Source organism: Hemiscyllium ocellatum, chromosome 43 (genome assembly GCF_020745735.1).
Source record: "Hemiscyllium ocellatum isolate sHemOce1 chromosome 43, sHemOce1.pat.X.cur, whole genome shotgun sequence".
In the NCBI taxonomy this organism is placed as follows: Eukaryota; Metazoa; Chordata; class Chondrichthyes; order Orectolobiformes; family Hemiscylliidae; genus Hemiscyllium; species Hemiscyllium ocellatum.
The window spans coordinates 24,320,948-24,345,287 of NC_083443.1; positions in this window are offsets into that span (position 1 = coordinate 24,320,948).

Below are 24,340 nucleotides of genomic sequence, written 5' to 3' on the forward strand. Positions count from 1 at the left end.
GGATGGGTGAGGAGCTGAATGTCAGTCAGCCCAAGACCCATCATGACTCCTTCTGCCCCGCTGTTCTCCTCTTAGGGTGATAGAGGGGCAGATATTACGGGGGCTGAAAGTGGGTGGTACAGCCCTTTGTGACTGACTGACCGTGTTCACGATCCTGGACTGGAATCAGTGGCTGGCATTGGCTTACCGTGCCAGGATCCCCCGATGAAAGGCCATCTCCCTTGACCTACCTGAAGACCGCAGACAGTCATGAAAGACTTCCTGGTTTTGAGGCTGCGCTATAGCAGTACTGTCAGCCTGGTACTGAAGGGGGAAGCTGCAGAAAAGTCAAGGCAAGGTAGGAATGTTGTGAGAATGCACATTGGCTCAGAGTGTGTAAGTGTTAAGGGAGCAAACAAAGGGGCTGGAGATACAGCTAGGTCCAGTCTAGAAGCTAGGTGTGTGTCCCTGAGTGCACAGTCTCCTTGCTGCAGTGTTACAATGAGAGTTGCTGATCCAGCGCGCAAAGTGTGCTGAATCAGAAATGCACCATTAAGGGATCTTACAGACCAGCACATGTTGAATGCCAATGGCTATGGCTGTGGGGAGCTTGAGGATGGTACCTTGAGATGTAGGTGTATCCCAATCTACACGGAGGACCTTCACAGTCCCCCTAACAGCAAGCTGAAGTCACTAGGTGCCCACTCTGACTTCTGGATCAGAAAATCCTTGCTGCCTAATACTCACAGCAGAACGCTTTATGTTAATAAAGGTGAGATCTGCAGTTAATAACAAAAACATATTCAGAAATTGCTGGAGAAATTCAGTTCCGAAGAAAGGTCAAAAAACAGAAACTCCAGCTCTGAGGAAGGGTTATTGAACCTGAAATGTTAACCCTGCTTCTCTTCCCACACAGGCTTCCAGTCCAGCTCCAGCAAGCTCTGGTTTTGTTTTTGATTCAGATTTCCACCATCTGCAGTTCTTTCATTATTTTTTATGTTAATAGAACCAATCATAAGTCGAAATCCCCCTTAACAGGCTACTCACTACGACTTAGTGAGAAACTTGCGTTGTTGCCTAAAACTTAGTTAAAATATGCAGCAAGTAACTGAGAGCCTTGTCCTGTATTCCATTACTTTGCCAATATTGTTCAGGCCCCTATAAGATTTCACTTAATTACTTTCCAATAGTATCAATCTTCCCATGATTTATTACTCTATCTCTCCACAAAATAGGCAGCATTGTGAAACATCGCAAACATTTTTCCAACCAGCAAAATTAATTGTGCTCAAATAATGAAATGAATGCATTGATTTGGTTTACAGAAAATTATTCAATCCATCTGGGAAACTGTGACATATATTGTCCTTATTAATAGTTGCAAACAAACCAATGGAATGACAAATTAACACGTTGATGATATTGTAAGTGCCAATTCAATATTAACAATGTATAATTTGGTTCAATATTAATAACAGCTTTAATTAGAGAAGTGAAAATATGCTTATAAATTAGGGATGTTACAAGCAAAAGTAAAAGCTTACGGAATTGGAAGTCTGAATAAGACCTGGGTTGGACATTAGTTGGGAGGGTGGAATTTTATGCTTATTTTTGTGTTATGTTTGGAGGCAGGAAGGGAACTTTATTTTCAGAAGGCATTTGAATGATACAATCTCGAAAAGTTCATGGAAAATAGTATAGAGGCGTAGCATATTGGCATTGTGACTGTGCTATCAATTTAAGAGCTCGTTGGATGCTGCCTGAACTGCTGTGCTCTTCCAGCACCACTGATCCAGAATCTGGTTTCCAGCATCTGCAGTCATTGTTTTTACCTTATCAATTTAAGAGTTTATTTTGTCCTGCTTCTTTTGAAAAAAGGATTGCAAGGCGGAGGTATCGAGCCGGCTCCTGACGACCCTTTGAGTAAACAACGTTGGGAGGCTTTGGGGTTTTTTTTTAATGCAGCCTGAATAGGTCAGGCCAGCTATCAGAGCTGAAAATGTGTTGCTGGAAAAGCGCAGCAAGTCAGGCAGCATCCAAGGAACAGGAAATTCGACGTTTTGGGCATAAGCCCTTCATCAGGAATCCAAGGAACAGGAAATTCGACGTTTCAGGCATAAGCCCTTCATCAGGAGGGCTTATGCCCGCCCTCTCCAGCATCTGCAGACCTCACTTTCTCCTGGCCAGCTATCACACTGCTCAGAAATCCTGATCTGTATCGGAAGCTATTGAGGTCTCAACAGAGTTGGACGCTTCAGTGAACGTCTCCTGGCTGCTACTCTCTCCAAATTCTCTCTTGCTGTTTGCTCACTCCTGAATTGGAGAACTACATGTGAGAATCTGTGTCTGAATTTACCTTTTTGCCAAGGGGTGTATAAATGGGATGTTACTGTATTAGGACTGTTCATTAGTCATAGTCACTGCATCTATTGTTCTGTTACGTTTTCCAAAAGTGATAAGTTATTCTAAATTCCTCTTTCTTTGGTTGTATTTTAACTATACTGTTTGAATAAATTGTGCTTTGTTTAACGTCGAGTAGTTTGACCAATCGAATTGCATCTGGAACACAGCACTTTACAGTTTCTTTTAAAAAATAAGAAAATGTTCGAGTGTAGGCTGCCTTCTTAAAATATTTTGAGAGAGCATGGTCTGGTTCATAACAGCATGGACAGAGGATTGGCTAGCTAACAGGAAACAAAGAATAGGCATAAATGGGTCTTTTTTCAGGTTGGCGAGATGCAGAGAGAGGTGTGTCACTCGTGCTTGACTGAAGGATGCAAAGTTAGATAGGGTGCAGCAGGGAGTGGTGAAAGTCGGGAATCACCTCTTTGTCCTGGTTGCCAACATCCCCAAATCCCTCTTCCCATAAAGCCTACCCTCTGAAACCCTTCTCGCCTTATGTAGCTGTCAACAGGGAACAGCTCAATCTTCAGGGCAGCAACCATGCCAGGATCAATACATCATTCTGTAAGTGGAGCTGGGTCCATGAAAGGACCAGCCATGATCTGACTGAATGGCTGAGCAGGGTTGAAGTGGCAGATGGACTACTCCTATTTCTTAAGTTCTTATCACCCGGGGGGGTGCTGATTGATTCACCCAGATTCAAAACACCCCCCCAGATCAATTCTTTGCCTGTGCTGAGTGGGAAAATGACAGCCAGGGTTAGTGTTTGGGTTACAACACTTGGAGTGCCATCCCCTTGTAAGTGATTCTACTTTCTTAATTCTTTCACGGAATGTGGGCCTCACTGCTATCCCTAATGGAGTGACTTGCACAGCACGCCGAGGGCAGATAAGACTCAATCACATTGCTGTGGGTATAGATCCACATGTCGGACAGACTGGGTAAGGATGGCGGAATTCCTCCCCTGATGGACATCAGTGAACCAGATGGAATTTTGGAATAATCCTCACTAATTTCATGGTCACCATTACCGAGACCAGCTGTTCACAACCAGATTTCTAAAAAATGCATTCTATCCAAATTCACCAGCTGCTCTTTGAACCGTTGTCCCCGGTGCCTATGGATGGCTAATCCAGTGACCCTCTCCCCCAAGTGGAAACATCAAGAATAGAATGCCTACAGCATGGAAACAGGCCGTTCGGCCCAACAAGTCCACACCGACCCTCTGAAGAATACCCCACCACAGACCCATTCCTCTACATTTACCCCTGACTAACGCACCTAACCTACACATCCCTGAACACTATGGGCAATTTAGCATGGCCAATCCACCTAACCTACACATCCCTGAACACTATGGGCAATTTGGCATGGCCAATCCACCCTAACCTGCACAACTTTGGACTGTGGGAGGAAACCCACGCAGACACAGGGAGAATGTGCAAACTCCACACAGACAATTGCCAGAGGCAGGAATCGAACCTGGGTCTCTGGTGCTGAGAGGCAGCAGTGATAACCACTGAGCCACCAAATAGTCCTCTTTTGCATAGGACTCCATGACCAAAATGAACGGTGGAATAAGTTTGAGCGGCTGAATGGTCTGTCCCTGTTCCGATAACCGATGGGTATGGGGGCAGCAGAAATAAGATGGCACGTATGCTGTTGTGTCGACCATGCACTTCCAATGCCAGTCACATAATCTGCCATTACTTTATACAAACCTCATGATAGCCATCTGTCTGGAAAGGACAGATAGAGGAAGCTCAGTGTTTGAGGTACAAAAAGTTTGCTGTGTATCAGCCATTGAGACATGCTCCTGCATGAGATGGCAGCAGAAGAGAAATTAGGGATAATCTTTGGCTGTGAGAAGTGTGCAAGTGATGATCCTTGAAAATTCAATGCATTAATGCATGCGGAGGTGAATGCTTAGAATCCTTGAACACATTATTAGTCATAATTTGTCACATTTATTCAAATTGTGTGACTTGAGTTGTTCTTCTCATGCATCAAACAAATAGATTGGTTTAATTTCCTTCCATATTTGTTGCATAATTTATTCTAATAATACGTTTTATTCCACTTTGTTTACATGGATCAACATGGGTTTTGCTTTTTTGACTTAAAATATTCATAAATACTATGTTTGATAATGGAATACTGTGCAATTGTAAAAGCATTGGTATGAATTGATATTGCAATTACTGGGATATTAATATGTAATTACAATGTTGTTAATGACACTTAAAGTGATGAAATCACACCAAGAAACTGACTGTGGCTGCTTTGCCAAGTGGCTAAATGTACTGATTCATTGTGCAACTTATGCATGTAAATATAGACTAATCATAGCAATAATTTTTAAACTAGGCTAGTGCAAGATCAGAATCCAAAAAGATACATGGAGATGCCCGTGCAGTTACGCACATTGAAATGAATAAAAATACAGAATTAAAAACAACAAGTCTGATGTAGACCATGTTGATTGTTGTAAAAACTCATCTGGTTTGCTGAAGTCCTGGGTGGAGAGAAACCTGCCATCCTTACCTGGCTGACCCATACATGACTCCAGCCCCACAGCAAGGTGGTCAGCTCTTTACTGCTGTTATGGGTGAGTAACAAATGCTGGCCTAGTCAGTGGTGCCCACATCCGATGAACAACTAAAACTAAAAGGACAGCTGAAACATGTACATAATGAATGAACACCATCAGGGCAGGGACAGAAGGAACAATGGGTCTGATGTGATGAATTATCTTAACAAAGTTGTTTCAGTGCTGTGTAACTCATTGATGCTGGCAGAGATTGAAACCCAAGTGCAATTTTGTGAACACAGTGGCAAAGGATTATCAGAGACAGATTTGATGTTTCCTTACTACCTGTGGTCAGTGCTTTTTGTATGTGAGGGTCTGTATATGCTTACCCTTACCATAAAACATTTCCAGCAGCAAGTTTTTGTGAGCTTTTAAAAATAAAGATGATGATGATGATTATTATTATTACATAGTAGCTATGGATATTTAAAAGACCCAAACTTGTCAACATCCTGGGGGTTATCTTTGACCACAAATAGATTTGGAGAGAGTGAAGACGACAGATACTGGAGATCAGAGTCGAGAGTGTGGCGATGGGAAACCACAACAGGTCAGGCAGCATCCGAGGGGCAGGAGAATCGACGTTTTGGGCATAAGCCCTCCATCAGGAATGAGGCTTGGGGCCAGGGCTGAAAAATAAATGGGGTGGATAGCTGGAAAAGCGATAGGTGGATGAAGTTGGGGGAGAAGGTGATAGGTCTGAGGGGGGGGGAGTGATGGACAGATCTGGAGGGTTGTGCTGAGGTGGAGGCTTGAGACTGGGATAATATGGGGATGAGGAAATGATGAAGCTGTTGAAATCCACATTTACCTCATGTGGTTGCAGGGTCCCAAGGTGGAATATGAGGCATCGGATGGTAACAGTTTGGTGGTGGAGGAGGCCCAGGACCTACATGTCCTTGACGGAGTGGGAGGGAGAGTTGAAGTGTTCAGCCATGGGGCAGTGGGGATGGTGGGTGCGGGTGTCTCAGAGATGTTCTCTGAAATGGTCTGCACGAAGCCATTCTGTCTCCCCGATGTAGTGGATACCACACCGGGTGCAATGGATGCAGTAGATGACATTGGGAGAGGTGCTAGTGAATTTCTGATGGATGTTTAAGGACCCCTGGGGCCTTGGACAGAGGTGGGAGGTGTGGTGCGGGCACAGGTTTTGCACTTCCTGCAGTAGCAGGGAAAGGTGCCAGAAGTGGGGTGTGGGTTGGAGGAGGCCCTAGACCTGATGAGAGAGTCGTGGAGGGAATGGTCTATCCAAAATGCTGATAGAGGTAGGGAGGGAAATATATCTTTGATGGTGGGGTCCATTTGGAGGTGGTGGAAGTGGCAGAGGATAATGCGTTGTATGAAAAGTTTGGTAGGGTGGAAGGTGAGGACAGAGGGGTTCTGTCCTTGTTGCGTTGGGAGGGATGGGGTTCAAAGGCGGTGGTGTGTGAAGTGGAGGAAATACGCTGGAGGGCATTGTCAACCATGTGGGAAGAGAAGGTTGCGATCATGGAAGTAGGAGACCATCTGGGACTTTGAGGGGGAATTGGTCATCCTGGGAACAGATGTGGCGGAGACGGAGGAATTGAGAACAAGGGATGGCACTTCTACAGGTGTCACGAAGGTATGTGGGGAATTCCTGGACTAAGGGAGACAGGACAATGTCAAGATAGGAAGAGATGAGATCGGTGAGACAGGCGCAGGCTGAGACAGTGGGTTGACCGGGACAGACTTTCCCTGTTATCCACTCCACCCCCCTCCCTCCCATTTATCATTCAGCCCCCCGGCCCAAAAGCCTCATTCCTGATGAAGGGCTTATGCCCGAAATGTCGATTCTCCTGCTCCTCAGATGCTGCCTGACCTGCTGTGCTTTCCCAGCACCACACTCTCGACTCTGATCTCTAGCGTCTGCAGTCCTCACTTTCTCCTTTTGGATTTCAACCCTGCCGTGAAGCCTCTTCCAACGATACCTACCTTGAAGAAGCTCTCCTCCTGCCCCAACTCAGAATTACACCTGCCCAGTCCTGCAGCAGACCCCTGTATTTCTACATCCTCAGAAGGATACATGCTCTCAACAAACGATATTTCTCTACTGCACCAGACATAAAAGAATGCGAGCTAAACAAACTTTCATGTACTTGCCTCCATACACGAGTTTCCTCGAACCTTCTAGAACCTTCTCCTAGACTCTGGAACTGTCCAGACGCCATTAGCCACTTGGCCGCTCCTTCCACAAGGAGCCGGGGCAATCGATGATGTCGCTTCTGCCCCCGCCGCTGCACGGCCCACAGCCACTGCTGACCGCACCACCTCCGAGATCGCCATCCACCCAACCATCTCCGTGACTGCCAGGAAGACTACCGCTGTCCTGACCACTGCAGAATCCACCACCGTGGCCAGTTTCACCGCCCCCAGCACAGCTGCGACACCTACCTTGTACATCACTTCCGGCCACGAAGCTTCTGTCACGGCAGCCATTTCTGCCCCGATGGACACCACTCACCGAAATACAGAAGCCTCGATCGCCAATGTCACTTCCGCCACCAGTGACGTCACCCGCTGAGAACCAAACCCAAACGGCAGCTGCGTTGCTTGTGACTCCACTTCTGTCCCTGTGGACACAGCTATAAGACCCACTTCCGCCCCACTTGGGAGTGTCAATTCTGTTGGTGACATCACTCCTGACCTATAACCACTCAAGCAACTGTCTCCGCCCCCATCTCCAGCTCAGGCCCACTCCAGGTCCTAGCTCCCAGCTCCCAACACTGCAGTGTGTTCACCATTCCCCGAGACCTCTCCCTCATTGAGGACAAATGTTTAGTCCTCAGCAAAGGCCTCACCTTTATCCGTCTACAGTCACAGATTAATGAGTTCAACACACGCTGCAACCTCGAATGTTTCTTCAGCCGCCTCCACCTCCGGGCCCACCTTATCAACCAGGATACCCGCCCACCCACCGAGAACCCTTCTCTTGCCTCCAACGCATCCCATCCACCTGGACACCCCATGCTGGCCTGCTACCCACCCTTGACCTCTTCATTTCAAACTGCCTCCGATTCCACTGTTCAACTCTGATCTCCAGCATCTGTGGTCCTCCCTTTCTCCTCCTTCTTACTGTCAAAGTGTTTCAGTCTTGTGTTTTTCTTCTCTACAATACTGTTTACTTACAGTTAGGCTTTGAAAGTTCTTTTTACTGCCCATCAGCATTTTCTCAATCTATACCCTTTACCTGAAATCTTTGAAGCTCTTGGCCGGCCTTCAGAAACCTCCCAAATTTTCTAAGCACCTTCAGAGTCATCTAAGGTTGCGACCTGTTTGGTTTTCCCTTTACACCGTGTCCCTTCAATTCTGTTTCACCTCCAGATCCTGGCTCTGGCATTGTCTCCCCAGTTGGCAACATGTTATATCTTATGCTTTAAGCCAATAGTGCGACCTGGAGATTGAGAATCTGGTGTGGAGTATCTTCAGGGACTAGACATCTGCATTTACACCATCCCTGATGCTGCTTGCTTCTAATTTATAATTACTGTTTACATTTGTACATCGTAAATTCTCAATACAGCTATCCAGTGCAATGTCTCCAATCTCTCTCCTCATATACTCATTCTAGATACTGTACTCGCTCATTTACTGACGGAAGGTGTGCAGTGGATTGGCTGTATTAAATTGCCTACGGTGTCCAGGGATGTGCAAGTTAGGTGGGTTAGCCATGGGGAATGCAAGGTTACAGGGATAGGATAGGGCATTGGTCTGGGGGGATGCTCTTCGGAGGAGCGTGTGCACTCAATGGACCGAATGGCCTGGTTCCACATTGTAAAGATTGTATGGTTCTATTGCTATCAGGTTCAAGTGGTCCATTTCATCATCATGACTGATATAAAACTCATTATATCACAGAGGGCCAAGCTATTGAACCATGGAGGGAATCACAACCAAGTCTCATCATCTTCATACATTATAATAGGGATTACACTTCATCATTACTTTTTATTAGTTGAAACAACAACAACCTTCAGTTAGATAGCAACACCCCCGAAGTTGCTTCTCAGGATCATTCTGTGATGGATGTTGATGCTGAGGCAAAGGTGGACCAATCAGAAGATGTGACCAGTTAGCTTGTTGATGGGATGAGCTTCACAGCGTATCTTATAGGAGGGAGAGGAAAGGAATTTCAAAGCTTAGGACTTGGACAGCAGATAGCTTGGCTGCCAGTGGTGGGACTACTTGACATTGTGAGTGGCTTTTGATCAATGCAAATAGATATGCATATACTCATAGAGCTGTACAGCACAGAAACAGACCCTTCCGTCCAACTCGTCCATGCCCCAGATATCCCAAATTAATCTAGTCCCATTTGCCAGCACTTGGCCCATATTCCTCCAAACTCTTCCTATTCATATACCCACCCAGGTGCCTTTTAAATGTTGTGATTGTACCAGCCTCCACCACTTCCTCTGGCAGCTCATTCCATACTGTAACCCTTTGCATAAAAACGTTGCTCCTCAGGTCTCTTATAAGTCTTTCCTCTCTCACCCTTAAACCTATGCCCTCTAGCTTTGGACTCCCCCACCCCAGGGAAATGGCCTTATCTATTTATCCTATCCAGGCCCCACATAATTTTGTAAACCTCGATAAGGTCACCCTTCAGCCTCCGATGCTCCAGGGAAAACAGCCCCAGCCTATTCAGCCTCTCCTTATAGCTCAAACCCTCCAACCGTGCCAACAACTATGTAAATCATTTCTGAACCCTGTCAAGTTTCACAACATCCTTCCTATAGCAGAGAGACCAAAATTGTACATAGTATTCTAAAAGTGGCCTAACCAATGTCCTGTACAGTCACAACATGACCTCCCAACTCCTAAACTCCATGCTCTAACCAATAAAGGAAAGCATACTAAATGCCTTCTTCACTATCCTGCCTGCCTGTGACCCTACTTGCAAGAAACTATGAACCCGCACTCCAATGTCTCTTTGTTCAGCAACACTTTCTAGGACCTTACCATTAAGTGTATAAATCCTGCCATGATTTGCCTTTTCAAAATGCAGCACCTCACATTTATCTAAATTCAACTCCATCTGCCATTCCTCAGCCCACTGGCCCATCTGATCAAGATCCTGTTGTAATCTGAGGTACCTTTCTTCACTGTCCACAACACCTCCAGTTTTGGTGTCATCTGCAAACTATATATCCTATGTTCACCTCCAAATCATTTATATAAATGATGAAAAACAGTGGACCCAGCACTGATCCTTGTGGCACACCACTGGTCACAGGCCTCCAGTCAAAAACAACCCTCCACCACTACCCTCTGTCTTCTCACTCCAAGCCAGTTCTGTATCCAAATAGCTAGTTCTCCCTCTATTCCGTGTAATCTAACCAGGCTACCATGGGGAACCTTGTCAAACACCTTACTGAAGTCCATATAGATCACGTCTACCACTCTGTCCTCATCAATCCTCTTTGTTGCTTCTTCAAAAAGCTCAATCAAGTTCATGAGACATGATTTCCCATGCACAAAGCCATGGGGACTATCCCTAATCATTCCTTGCCTTTCTGAATACATGTACATCCTGTCCCTCAGGATTCCCTCCGACAACTTGCCCACCACTTACATCAGGCTCACCGGTCTATAGTTCCCTGGTTTTTCCTTACCATCTTTCTTAAATAATGGTACCATGTTAGCCAACCTCCAGTTTTCAGGCACCTCACCTAACGATGATACAAATATCTCAGCAAGAGGCCCAGCAATCACTTCCCTAGCTTCCCACAGAGTTCTAGGGTACACCCAATAAGGTGCTGGGGATTTATCCAACTTTGTGTGTTTTAGGTTGTCCAGCACCACCCCCTCTGCAATATGGACATTTTTCAATATTCATTTCCCCATGTTCTCTATCTTTGATATCCTTCTCCACAGTAAACACTGATGCAAAATATTCATTTAGTATCTCCCCCATTTGCTGTGGTTCCACACATAGGTGACCTTGCTGATCTTCAAGGGGTGAAAAATGTGTTGCTGGAAAAGCGCAGCAGGCCAGGCAGCATCCAAGGAACAGGAGAATCGATGTTTCAGGCATAAGCCCTTCTTCAGGAATGAGGAAGGTGTGCCAAGCAGGCTAAGATAAAAGGTAGGGAGGAGGGACTTGGGGGAGGGGCATTGGGAATGCGATAGGTGGAAGGAGGTTAAGGTGAGGGTGATAGGCCGGAGAGGGGTGGAGGCGGAGAGATCGGGAAGAAGATTGCGGGTCAAGAAGGCGGTGCTGAGTCCGAGGGTTGGGACTGAGATAAGGTGGGGGGAGGGGAAATGAGGAAGCTTTCTCCTAGTTGATCTTTAAAGGACCCTATTCTCTCCCTAGTTACCCTTGTCCTTAATATATTTATACAATCTCTTTGGATTCTCCTTAACCCTGTTTGTCCCTTTCCCCTCCTGATTTCCCTTTTAATTATCCTCCTACAGCTTTTATACTCTTCTAGGGCATCATTGATCTCTATACCTGACATATGTTTCCTTCTTTTACTTGACCAAAACATCAATTTTCCTGGTGATCCAGTATTCCCTACACCTACCAGCCTTGCCTTTCACCCTAACAAGAATACACTGTCTCTGGACTCTCGTTATTTCATTTCTGAAGGCCTCCCATTTTCTGGCCGTTCCTTTACCTGAGAACATCTACTCCCGAACAATTTATGAAAGATCTTGCCTTTCTCCAATTTTGAACTTTAACTTTTAGATCCAGTCAATCTTTTTCTGTCACTAGTTAAAAACTATTAGAAGTACGGCCGCTGGTCTCAAAGTTCTCCCCCACTGACACCTCAGTCACCTGCCCTGCCTTATTTCCTAAGAGTAGGTCAAACTTTGCAGCTTATTTCGAAGGTACATCCACATCCTGAATCAGTAAATTTTCTTGTACACATGTTTGAAAACTTTTATTGTAAAAACAAATTAAAATTAACAATCACTAAACATTACTTTGTAGGCAGACCAAATTACTGAAAATATATTCCTCATTAAATATCTTAGCGTGATCAAGTTCAAGCTGCACTGTACAGTACTTTTCAAAGAATTGTGATCATTCGAAGGAACTAGTCCAATGTCACTCCCAGCTTCCAACAGGCCTGTCTCTCCCTATTTCACTGAGTTATAGTGTTCAGTGTCCATGAACAATCAGTATCTTCAGCTTTCTGAGAATTCCCAAATCAATTTCCAGTAGCAATGCCCACTCTGTCAGCTCCTTCTTCTATGCCAGGGTGAATCTTGCAGTGTCCTTTGCTCTTGAACAGTCTTGTCTCTATGATAGAAAAATGAGTTTTCACCAGCACTCTGTCCATAGCCAACAAAAAATGTATCTTTTTCCTCTTGTGTACAACAGATGCTGTTTCCCTCTCTTTCTCTCTCTCTCTCTCTCTCTCAAGCTCTCTATAGTTTGAGGGTTTCTGAACTTACAAAGTCTTCACACAGCAAACCCAGCAGCCTCCTTCTTTGTGTTCAGGTATCAAAGTTAGCACTTAGGTTTCAATACTTGACCTGGCCACTGGTCTCCCCTTAGTGATCAACTCTCAAAGGCTTTATGTTGGGCCTATGCGTTAAAGATTAACGGTCCCTCCTCAGTACTCGGTTTTATTTTGAATTAAAAGAGGCAGTTTAAAAATCACTATTTCATGAAACCACACATATGCAACAATACACTTGTAGTCCAATGTCAAAATGTTGCTGAAATAAAAAGTAGATTTTAAACTTGCTATCCACATGTTAAACAGATTGCCAACATTGCACTGGAAATTAAATAATGCAATTTTCATAATTGTACAACCAATATACAAACCAGTTCAATGACTAGGTAACAAATTGGAACTTAAATATTAGGAGGATAATTTGAAATGAAGAGGTTTTCTAATGCTTGTTACAGCTGTGCATAGGCTATTTATTATGCTTTGAAGTTTTGGATGTGTCCCTGGCCACCAAAATATTGAAAGTTGCCCTTTTTATATAATCACATGAGAATTTCAAAGCAATAATGTCATAAAGTCATTGGGTTGTAGAGATGTACAGCATGGAAACAGATCCTTTGGTGCAACTTGTCCATGCTGACCAGATATCCTAACCTAATCTAGTCCCATTTGCCAGCACTTGGCCCATATCCCTCCAAACCCTTCCTGTTCATGTACCCATTCAGGTGTCTGTTAAATGTTGTAATTGTACCAGCCTCCACCACTTCCTCTGGCAGCTCATTCCATACACGCACCACCACGCATGAAAATATTGCCCATTAGATCCCGTTTAAATATTTCCCCTCTCAAAGTGTGTTGAAACATCCTGAGATCAGGAAAGGTTTTGGTTAAATGGTTTTTGTTTCATAGACAGAACGTGATGGGGCACTTGGGAGCAGATTAGGAGGTGCTTGGACCATTAAGTGACAAGCAAAGACAGCTCCTCACTCAGATGTTATTTGAGGCAACTGATTGGCCAATTAAGGGTCATCTTAGGATCCTGCTGTCATTTTATCAGCAGTAGATGGGCCATGTGCCATAAGGGACACTGCTGAAAATGTGTTGCTGGTTAAAGCACAGCAGGTCAGGCAGCATCCAAGGAACAGGAAATTCGACGTTTCAGGCCAGAGCCCTTAAGGTACACTGTCTAGTCAAGCCTGGGGACTGTTACAAGGGCTCCAGAGAAGGGACCGTTGCTACACGTGGTCCAGGAGGAGCCCTCCTGCAATATGGGTGACTCCCCGCAGCCAGCATAACATGAGCCTGCTCTCCCCTCCTTCAGCCTCATCAGCCATTCTCCCCCTCCCTCTAGCTGAGGCTTGCCAGACTACGATTGGTCAACTCTAACACCATCATCCCCACGTAAACTTCTTCCAAGGTGTTTATGAGTTTTCTCCATGTCAGGTGCAGTCCCAACAATGACCATTGCTTCCTGGTGGTGCTGCTGAGACTGAAGAACTGCCAGTCCACCTATTGGCCAGCAGGGTTTGGAATTCATTGAAAGAGATGGGCCCAACAACAACTCATTTGATATCTGGTTCCCGTAAAACTTGTCAGGGCTTACTGAAACACGTTTTGCCATTGTCAGGGCAACCGTCACCTTAGAGCGACAACAGCACCATTTAAACAAATCACTTTCCTTCTGATCATCTGTCAGGCAGAATTTTTACTTGCCTCATTAACATAGCAAATAATATTTGAAACCATATTTTTAAAAGATGGTCTTAAATATAAAGATCATCTCAGTTTTAAAATTGGTGTTTGCAACCAGATTTCAATCAGTTAATCCTAAATTATTTTCATTTTATTTATAATGCACACTTAAAGGGTGAAAAAAAATCTTGATATTTTATTGTAACACAGTCAGCAAACAAAACAAGGTGATGTTTGCTCAGCGTAGTATACTTGCCTGAATGTGCTTTGAGAGAACACTACCCAATCAGACAAATGATAAACTGTGCAACTCATTTGGTAAATAGGGAAATATAAAATGGAAAAGGGCAGATCCTTAACAGAAGGTACTTAGTTGTATATGGTAGCGAATGTTCAAAAACAGTATTTCTGAAGACTGCGTTTTTAAAAGTAAAGGGGATTGATTAATATGCTGGCCTTGTGACAGCATGATCCCAGTAGTGACAAACCAACGATTCAGTGAGATTCTCATTCTCGCTCAGCGACCTGCATGAAGCTTATAAGATGATGAAGTAGAATAGGTTATGTTCCAGTTGACTGCTCGTTCTAATTAAATAGGTTAGGGAGGACCAGGGGCAATAATTTCAAGTTGTACGAAGTCAGATATAGGTTAGATGTCAGGAGGCCTCTCTGTTCTGAGAGGATAGTCACCCTGTGGAAAAGGTGGGCATGGACTGATGGAATTTCTTTAGCAGAGAACTGGAGTGGTTGAGCTGGACAGGACGTGTTACAATGGGGAATGCTCTGGTCAGTATTCAGAGGTAGAGTGAACTCAGTAGATGAGATTTGATTGCTTGAATACATCAGAGAGACAGATCTCCCAAATTCTCTTTCCTCAAATTGAAGTCAGCTACATTTTTATTCCTTGTGTTCTGGACCTGACCAAACTATATTAAGAAGGCAGCCTGGACTCTAGCTTTTTTTTATTTTAAAGGTAGACATGAAGTGCTGTGTTCCAGCTGCAATATAATTGGTCAAACTACTCTGGTTAAACAAAACACAATTTATTTAAACACTATAGTTAAAATACAACAGAAGAAGAGCTTGAAATAACTTAATGCCATTAGAAAATTTAACAGAATAATAGATAGAGTAACTATTACTAATTAACTGCTCCAATATAGTAACATCCCATAAACACAACCCTTGGCAAAAAAGGCAAATTCAGAAATCAGATTTTCTCACACGCAATACCTGCAGTAGGAAGAGAAACCTTAGCTTCTAGCTGTAACCGAGAGAGGGGGGAGAAAGTAGCTCCTACTCCTTCAAAACACCAGCAGCTTCTACTGAACCTAAAAGCTAAAACAAAACTAGTGATTCTGCTCTGTGAGAGCTGACTACACCCATTCATGCTGCTTCTATTGTTCCAACTGAAATAAAAAGCACAAGGCCTCTGTTTACATTACCACAGACTGCTCAGTACATCTCATTCAACCTCTTTCTTAAAAGAAACCAGATCAAATTACATCTCTTAAAGCCACAACATTGTCACAGTCTCTCAAGTGATCATAATTTTTGCAGAGCGGGGTAAGATTGTATTTATGGGGAATGGGGAGTAAGATTGTATTTATTGGGATATGCAAGGTGTCATAATTATGTGGAATAGACTGCATGGGTCATTGTATCTTTATATATGTATTTTCATTGTTAATATGGCCACACTTCTGTCATTTTCTACAATGTTAACAAATTTCAGTCACTTCTTAAAAATGTTGGATATAAACAGCTTGTTAAAATAGTCATTGCAAATCATATGAGCTTTGGAGCTAAACACAGTCCTGAGTTTCACACCTAAATAACATGGACATCCACAACCAATGGGAATTCACACATCCCCTTTGTTTAAAGATGGATCACCAACAAAAAACCAAAAGTATCTTCCAGCTGATCTTTCCATTTCACTGTGGAGGAAAGATATATCGAAGCTCAATATAACCGGGTGGCAGAAAGATCTCCCATGGTAAGATGATGGCCCCTCACCCAAACTTGACCATGTGAATTGACAAACTGGATATGTAGTCAACACATCATTCTTTGTTTTGAAAAAAGGACATTGACAAGTCATATAATGAGAATGACTTTGAAAGTAGAGTCGCAGGTAGGTAGGATAGTGAAGAAGGTGTTTGGTATGCTTTCCTTTATTGGTCAGAATATTGAGTACAGGAGTTGGGAGGTCATGTTGTGGTTCTACAGGACATTGGTTAGGCCACTTTTTGAATACTACATGCAATTCTGATCTCCTTCCCATCAGAAGGATGTTGTGGGTTCAGAAAATGATCTATAAGGATGTTGCCAGAGTCGACGTTTCGAGCATGGGTTTCACCAGTTTCCTCATCTCCCCTCCCCCCACCTTATCCCAGATCCAACCATCCAACTCGGCACCACCCTGTTGACTTCTCCTACCTTTCCATCTTCCTTCCACCTATCCATTCTACCCTCCTCTCTGACCCATCACCTTCATCCCCAACTTCATCCACCTATCATATCCCCAGACACCTTCCCACCAGCCCCATCCCCCTCCTATTTAGCGCTCAGCCCCCTTGGCCTCCTCCCTGCACATTCCTGATGAAGAGTTTATGCTCGAAATGTCAACTCTCCTGTTCCTCGGATGCTGCCTGACTGGCTGTGCTTTTCCAGCACTTACATTCTTCAACTCCAAGTAAGATGGAAAAGCCCAAGTCTTCCCCCAGGTCAGTCAGGTGGAATAGTCCATTGGGATGGCAGCTCTAGTATAGACTGTTAGCATGGAAGTACACAATGGCATGTAGAGTGGAATGTTATAGAATAACACACAAAGGAGCAGCAACATCATATGCTGACAGTCCAATCAATGATAATGTTCTGTAAGCCAAAACTTGGAAGCAAGTGTGATGGAGTATGATGCATTGATTAAATAATTTGATGTGTTCCTTAGTCCCAAAAGGGTTGAAATTGCCCCATATTTTGGCAAAGTCTCCATTTTTTTGAGTTTCATGGAGGATTTCTCTCTATGAGGAAGGTTTTCCCACATGATCACACCAAACACACCTCACTAACTACCCTGTGGTGCCCTCTCATTCAATGCTAGCCTGATTCTTCCTCTCACTGTCGCCAGAGAAACTCAGCACTGTCAGGATGTCTCAATGTTATGAAGTGCAGAGCAAGACCTTGGGCACTCAGCGTGGTGGGAATCATTTCGAAGATCACACAGGATTGCATTTGTCAAGCCAAACGTGTGCCGTACGCAGCCTTCAGAACCAATGACTGCGTGAGGATTTCCAAAAAAGGCCATGGAAAGGCAAAGTTTAGAGAGAAGATGTATTTCGTCCAAGTCAATTATTATTCAAGATGGATTGAAGGCGTGTGGCTTTATTCAACTGCAGCTGACTCTGATCAGGGCATTGGGAACTGGAACTTTGCAATACGTAGTTTCTTGGAAGAATTAGTATTGGACAATACACCCTATTTCGTGAACAACAATTTCAGAAAGTTCACTTTGGAGCCAGGCATCTTCCTGACAACTTTCCAACTCCATCCTCCATTGAATAGAGAGCTGTAAAGAATGTGAAATCAGTGACACTTGAGAATCCAGACTGGGAGGTACTTCGACTCAGTTACTGAACAACATCAGCATTGAATAATAACATTCACCAGTGGAACCGTGGAGAAAAGGTTGAAAATATTTGTACCAGTTTTAGAAAACAACCTGAGATCAAACACAAACTCACAAGATCATAAGAAGGTAAAACAATGAAAGAAAAGCCATAGCAAAAAACCAGCAGTGGTGGTATTGCTCCTGAGGCAGGACCAGGTCTGTGTTAACCTTAAAACCAAGGGAGAAAATCTTCTTCAGGGATAGAATGACAGATCAACTGGAGGAAACGATGGCCTAGTAGTATTATCGCTAGTCTATCAATCCAGAGACCCAGGTAATGCTCTAGGTGCCTGAGTTCAACTCCTGCCATGGCAGATTTTGAAATTTCAATGCAATAAAAATCTGGAATGAAGAGTTTAATGATGACCATGAATCCATTTCCAATTGCTTGAAAAACCCATTTGGTTCACTAATGCACTTTAAGGAAGGAAGCTGCCATCCTTACCTGGTCTGGCCTACGTTTGACTCCAGACCTGGAGCAAATGTGGTTGACTCTCAGTTGCCCTCTGGGCAATTAGAGATGGACAATAAATGCTGGGTTAGCCACAGATGCCCTCTTCCTATGAATGAATTTTTTAAAAACTGAGATCTTATGTTCATCAGAATGCCTGAACAAACATTCGTGTGTAGCAGGAAGGCATTGAGCTTATTCAAATCAAGAAGTCGACTAAGTACGATTATCACAGAATATGAAATAGCCACATCTATATGACATCGGGTAGAGTACAGAGTAATGCAACAATCCCAAACTGGCTGACTTACCATTCATCCAACTCAATACCCTGCTCCATTTTCTCCTCAAAGCCTTTGAGTTGTTTAGCCCTAAAATTTATATGTAACTCCTTCTTGAATCATATTAATAATGTCATTTATGATTGTAAAGACTATCTAAGTAAGTAAAAGTAAACTACTGGAATGATATAGTGCGTGTAGAGAGAAATCTTACGGGAAATAGGGCACTAGAGAATTGATGTAAATCATAAGGGACTAATCAATCTCATAACTCTGATATATCCAAATTGAAGACTCCTGTGCAAAATGAACAATTGTTGAGAGAGGTCACAAACACTAGAGAAAACCATTTTTGAAAGCTTGCTATATTCAGATATATAATTAAAAGTATTAAAGCAGTTGAAGAGTCTTACTTAGAGATAAGGAGCAAACAATCATAGAAACCATGCATTTTCAGATCCCAGAGCCCAATATGCAAGACCAGTATCTCAATGAGCAGGCGGCATTATTGGCTTAAAGCGTAAGCACTGACTGGGCTTCCAGTGGAAGACAGGAGGTTCACCTGAGCTACCAGAAGGTGTTTTGGCCTTTGGACCACAGCACATTCAGGATGAGAAGTAAATGGGATGGAGTTTGGGTGCATATTGCACCATGCAATTCTGTTGATTCTGTAGTTCACAATGCAGGAGACTCAAATAACAGACTCTACATAATCAACCGACATACACTCTCAACTCCCAATTGTCAGTCTGCTGACAGGCCAGCATCGATCTCCCAGGATTCAACTTCCACCTAAATGGAATGTTAACAATTACTTAAGCATGTTAACGTAAGGCCCATACATTGTCAGTGCCTTCAGAGAGCAGGGATCAAGTGGTTCCAAATGGTTCCGTGGGCAGTCTCCTGATATGGTGGTTGGGTTGAAGCTTGAGGGGAAAGTCCCCTTGATGCTACAAGAGGTAATTACATCATTTGGAATGGTACAGAGCCAAGGAGACCTGGAAAGGTCAAATTTCTTTCATCGGTCAGTGTCCATAGCTGTAATAGCTGGGAGACCCCAATCCTGGACCTCTGTCCACCTTGCTCCTGGAAGGAATTCAAAACACCAGTGCTCGCAACACCTAATTGCTGAACTTGGCCCCAGTTGAGGGCACATGTGCTAAAGTTAATCAAGGACGGAAATGGATTTTGGCGAGATGCCTTCCACATTAAATGACCTGCTGACATTCTACGTGTTCAGATGAGGAAGGACAACTTAGCTTTGGTGACAAATGATTCACATTAAGGGTAAATCATGTAGAAACAGAGTTGAGCAGCTTTGACGTCGTATGCTTGAACTATGAGGAATAATTTACAAAATGAGTGTTGTTGGGCCTCATGAAATAATTCTCAGGAAGACCCATATTGAGATATATTTAATAGATTTAGAAAAAGAACCTGAAAACAATACTTTCTGATCGAGGTCAAAACAGCAGTACAAGAGGATGCAGGAAAGGGATTGTGGAAGGCAAGTCAAAAACAAACATCAAGATATATTTCTTTGTGAAGGCTGCTGAACAGCTGGATTACCAAGATACTGTCGACAGTAAGACGCCTTGGTGGGGTGGGGGGGGTCGATGACACAGTTAGCGTTCTCAAAGAAAAAAAACATTCAATCAGTCTTACGGGGCAGGGAATGACATGTCGCCCTCGCACTGTAAACATTTGCTTTGTCCAAGTTTTGGCAAATGTTTGAAAAAGAAGAACAAGTCGTTTTTTTCTTCATGTTAAGTCTCCTTAATGTTATTTTGTGAAGCCTTTTATTGCATTGCATTGCATTCTGTGCCTATCTTTGTAACCTTCTCCAAATTATCTTGTTCCTCTCACTCCTGTCTCATGGATCACCCAACTTCTATCATTCTGTCATTGACAGCAATACCTCTGGCTCCCTCAGCTTCGTAAACCTCTCTGTCCCTCTACTCTGTCTCCTCCTTTAAGACTATTCTCGAAACCAATCTCATTGCTCAAGTTTTTGATCACAGCTTGCCTTAAGCCACTTGGTGCCAAATTTCATTTGATGATGCCCCACGAGGAACTTGAGGAGATTTTACAGCAGGAGAGGCACATTTGCTTTATTTCTCTAACGGGACGTAGGCATCATTGGCTGGGCTGTTATTTATTGCCTGTACCTAGTTGCCCTTGAGAAGGTGATGGTATGCTGCTTTCTTGAACTGCTGCAGTTGTTTTAAGACCATAAGACGGAGGAATGGAAGTAAGGCCATTCGACCCATCAAGTACACTCCGCCATTTAATCATGGCTGATGGGCATTTCAAGTAAAAAATGAGGTCTGCAGATGCTCATTTTTTACTCGAAGATTTTAACCTACTGCGAATCCTCTTACAAGGATGCCTTCCTTGAAGAAGCTCTCTTCCTCCCTCTACAAGGATTTCAGTGAGTCCCTCTCTCACTGCACCCCCCAGGTCATCCCTCCTCCCTACCTTTTATCTCAGCCTGCTTGGCTCTCTCTCTCTTATTCCTGATGAAGGGCTTATGCTCGAAACGTCGAATTCTCTATTCCTGAGATGCTGCCTAACCTGCTGTGCTTTGACCAGCAACACATTTGCAGCTGTGATCTCCAGCATCTGCAGACCTCATTTTTTACTCGAAGATTTTAACCTACTGCGAATCCTCTTACAAGGATGCCTTCCTTGAAGAAGCTCTCTTCCTCCCTCTACAAGGATTTCAGTGAGTCCCTCTCTCACTGCACCCCCCAGGTCATCCCAAAGCACAGCAGGCCAGGCAGCATCTCAGAAATAGAGAATTCGACGTTTCGACCATAAGCCCTTCATCAGCCCTCCTGATGAAGGGCTTATGCTCGAAACGTCGAATTCTCTATTCCTGAGATGCTGCCTGGCCTGCTGTGCTTTGACCAGCAACACATTTGCAGCTGATGGGCATTTCAATGCCACTTCCCTGCACTCTCCCCGTATCCCTTAATTCCTTGCGAGATCAAGAATTTATCAATCTCTGCCTTGAAGACATTTAACATCCCAGCCTCCACAGCGGTCCATGGCAATGAATTTCACAGGCCACCACTCTCTGTCTGAGGAACTGTCTCCTCATTTCTGTTCTAAATTGACCCTTCTAATTCTAAGGCTGTCCCCACGGGTCCTGGTCTCCCCGCCTAATGGAAACACATTCCCAGTGTCCACCCTTTCTAAGCCATACATTATCTTGTAAGTTTCTATTAGATCTCCCTCAACCTTCTAAACTCTAATATTACTGGCTAGCCGACCTTCAGATTTGATCTCTTTCCTGATTTCTCTTTTAGTTATCCTCTGTTTGTTTTTGTAGCCTTCCCAATCTTCTGATTTCCCAGTGCTCTTGGCCACTTTATAGGCTCTCTCTTTGTCTTTGATACATTTCCTGACTTCCTTTTTCAGCCATGGCTGTCTAATCCCATCCCACCACCACCTCCCCCCCTCCCCCACTTTCTTTTCTTTAGGATGAACCTCTGTACTGTATCCTCAATTACACCCAGAAACTCCTGCCATTGCTGCTCTACTGTCTTCCTCACTAGGCTTTGCTTCCAGTCAATTTTCATCAGTTCTTCTTTCATGCCCCTGTAATTACCTTTGTTTAACTGTAAGACCGTTACATCCGATTTTGCCTTTTCTCTTTCAAACTGCAGACTGAACTCTACTATATTATGATCACTGCCTCCTAAGTGCTCCCTCAATTTAAGATCTTTTATAAAATCTGGCTCATTACATAGCACTAAGTCCAGAATAGCCTACTCAATAGACAATAATAGACAATAGACAATAGGTGCAGGAGTAGGCCATTCTGCCTTTCGAGCCTGCACCACCATTCAATATGATCATGGCTGATCATCCTCAATCAGTATCCTGTTCCTGCCTTATCTCCATAACCCTTGATTCCATAATCCTTGAGAGCTCTATACAACTCTTTCTTAAATGAATCCAGAGACTGGGCCTCCACTGTCCTCTGGGGCAGAGCATTCACACAGCCACCACTCTCTGGGTGAACAAGTTTCTCCTCATTTCTACTCTCTCCTAGGCTTCATGACAAGCTGTTCCAAAAATCCATCCTGTAAGCATTCCAAGAATTCCCTTTCTTTGGATCCACCGGTGACATTATTCACCCAGTCTACCTGCATATTGAAGTCTCCCATGATCTCCGTGACCTTGCCTTTCTGACATGCCTTCTCTATTTCCCGGTACATGTTGCGCCTCTGGTCCTGACCACTGTTAGGAGGTCTGTGCATAACTCCCATTATGGTTTTTTTTGCCTTTGTGGTTCTTCAATTCCACCCACACAGACTCCACATCATCCGACACGATGTCATTCAGTGCCATAGATTTAATTTTGTTCTTAACTAACAAGGCAACCCCGCCCCCTACCCGCCTCCTTGTCTTTTCGATAGGTTGAAAATCCTTGGGTGTTTAACTGCCAGTCCTGAACCCCCTGCAACCATGTCTCTGTGATGCCTACCACATAATAAACATTCACGATGATTTGTGCCGTTAATTCATCTACTTTGTTACGATTACTACAAGCATTCAGGTAAAGTGCCTTAATGCGAACTTTCTTATTATTATTAGAAAATATTGGAAATCATAAGATGTCTAAAGTTATCCTTCCTTGTTGCTGCATTCCTAGTCTGCAGCAAGCTTAAACCCACCTACACACATGCTCTCCTGCTGCTTAACTTTCTGTTTAACTCCAGAGTCCCTGTTGCTTTCACTTTCCCTTCCCCTGACTCAGAACTTTAAAGCCCCAGTGACTATCCTATTTATTCTTTTATCTCGATCATTGGTTCCAGATCGGTTCAGGTGGAGACCGTCCCAATGGTACAGATCCTCCCGGCTCCAAAACTGATGCCACTGCCCCATGAAGTGGAATCCCTCTTTCCCACACCAATCCCTTAGCCACGTGTTTACTTCCCTAACTTCCTTATCCCTATGCCAATTGGCACCTGGCTCGGGCAGTAATCTGGAGATTATGACCCTTGTGGATCTGTCCTTCAATTTCCTTCCTAGTGCTAGATAATCCCCAAACAGGTCCTCCACCCTAGCCTTGCCTATGTTGTTAGTCCCAATGTGGACCACAACAACTGGATCCTCTCCCTCCCGCTCCAATATCCTTTCAAGCTGGTTGGAGATGTCCTGCACCCTGGCACCGGGCAGGCAACACACCATGCGAGACTCCCGATCCGGTCTGTCCCCCAATAATAGAATCCCCTATAACAACTACTGGTCTTTTTTCTCCTCCTTCTTGAATGACCTTCTGCACATGGTGCCATGGTCAGCTGGCTCATCCTGTCCACTGCCCTTTCCCTCATCCGTACAGCGAGCGAGAATCTCATACCTGTTGGACAAGGTCAAGAGCTGAGGTTCCTCCACTCCTGAACTCAGAATCCCTCTGCCTGCCTCATTTACAGTCACACCCTGTTGTCCCTGAACACTCACTGAGTGTGACTGCCTCCTGAAACAAAGTGTCCAGGTAACTCTCCCCCTCCTGGATGTGCTGCAGAGTTTGAAGAGTTTGAAGGTAGACCCACAATGGCCTTAGGGAAGAACTTCCAGGATTTTGACCAAGTAACACTGAAGGGACAGTGATATATTTCCAAGTTAGGATGGTGAGTGGCTTACAGGTGATCCCATGTATCTGTTGCCCTTGTTCTTTTAGTTGGAAGTGTTTGGGTAAGGATCTTCAGTGAATTTCTGCAGATAATATAGTCTGCTGTTAGTGAGCATGGGTGATGGTGGGGAGTGAATGTCATAGAGTCATCGAGGTGTACAGCATGGAAACAGACCCTTCGGTCCAACCCGTCCATACCG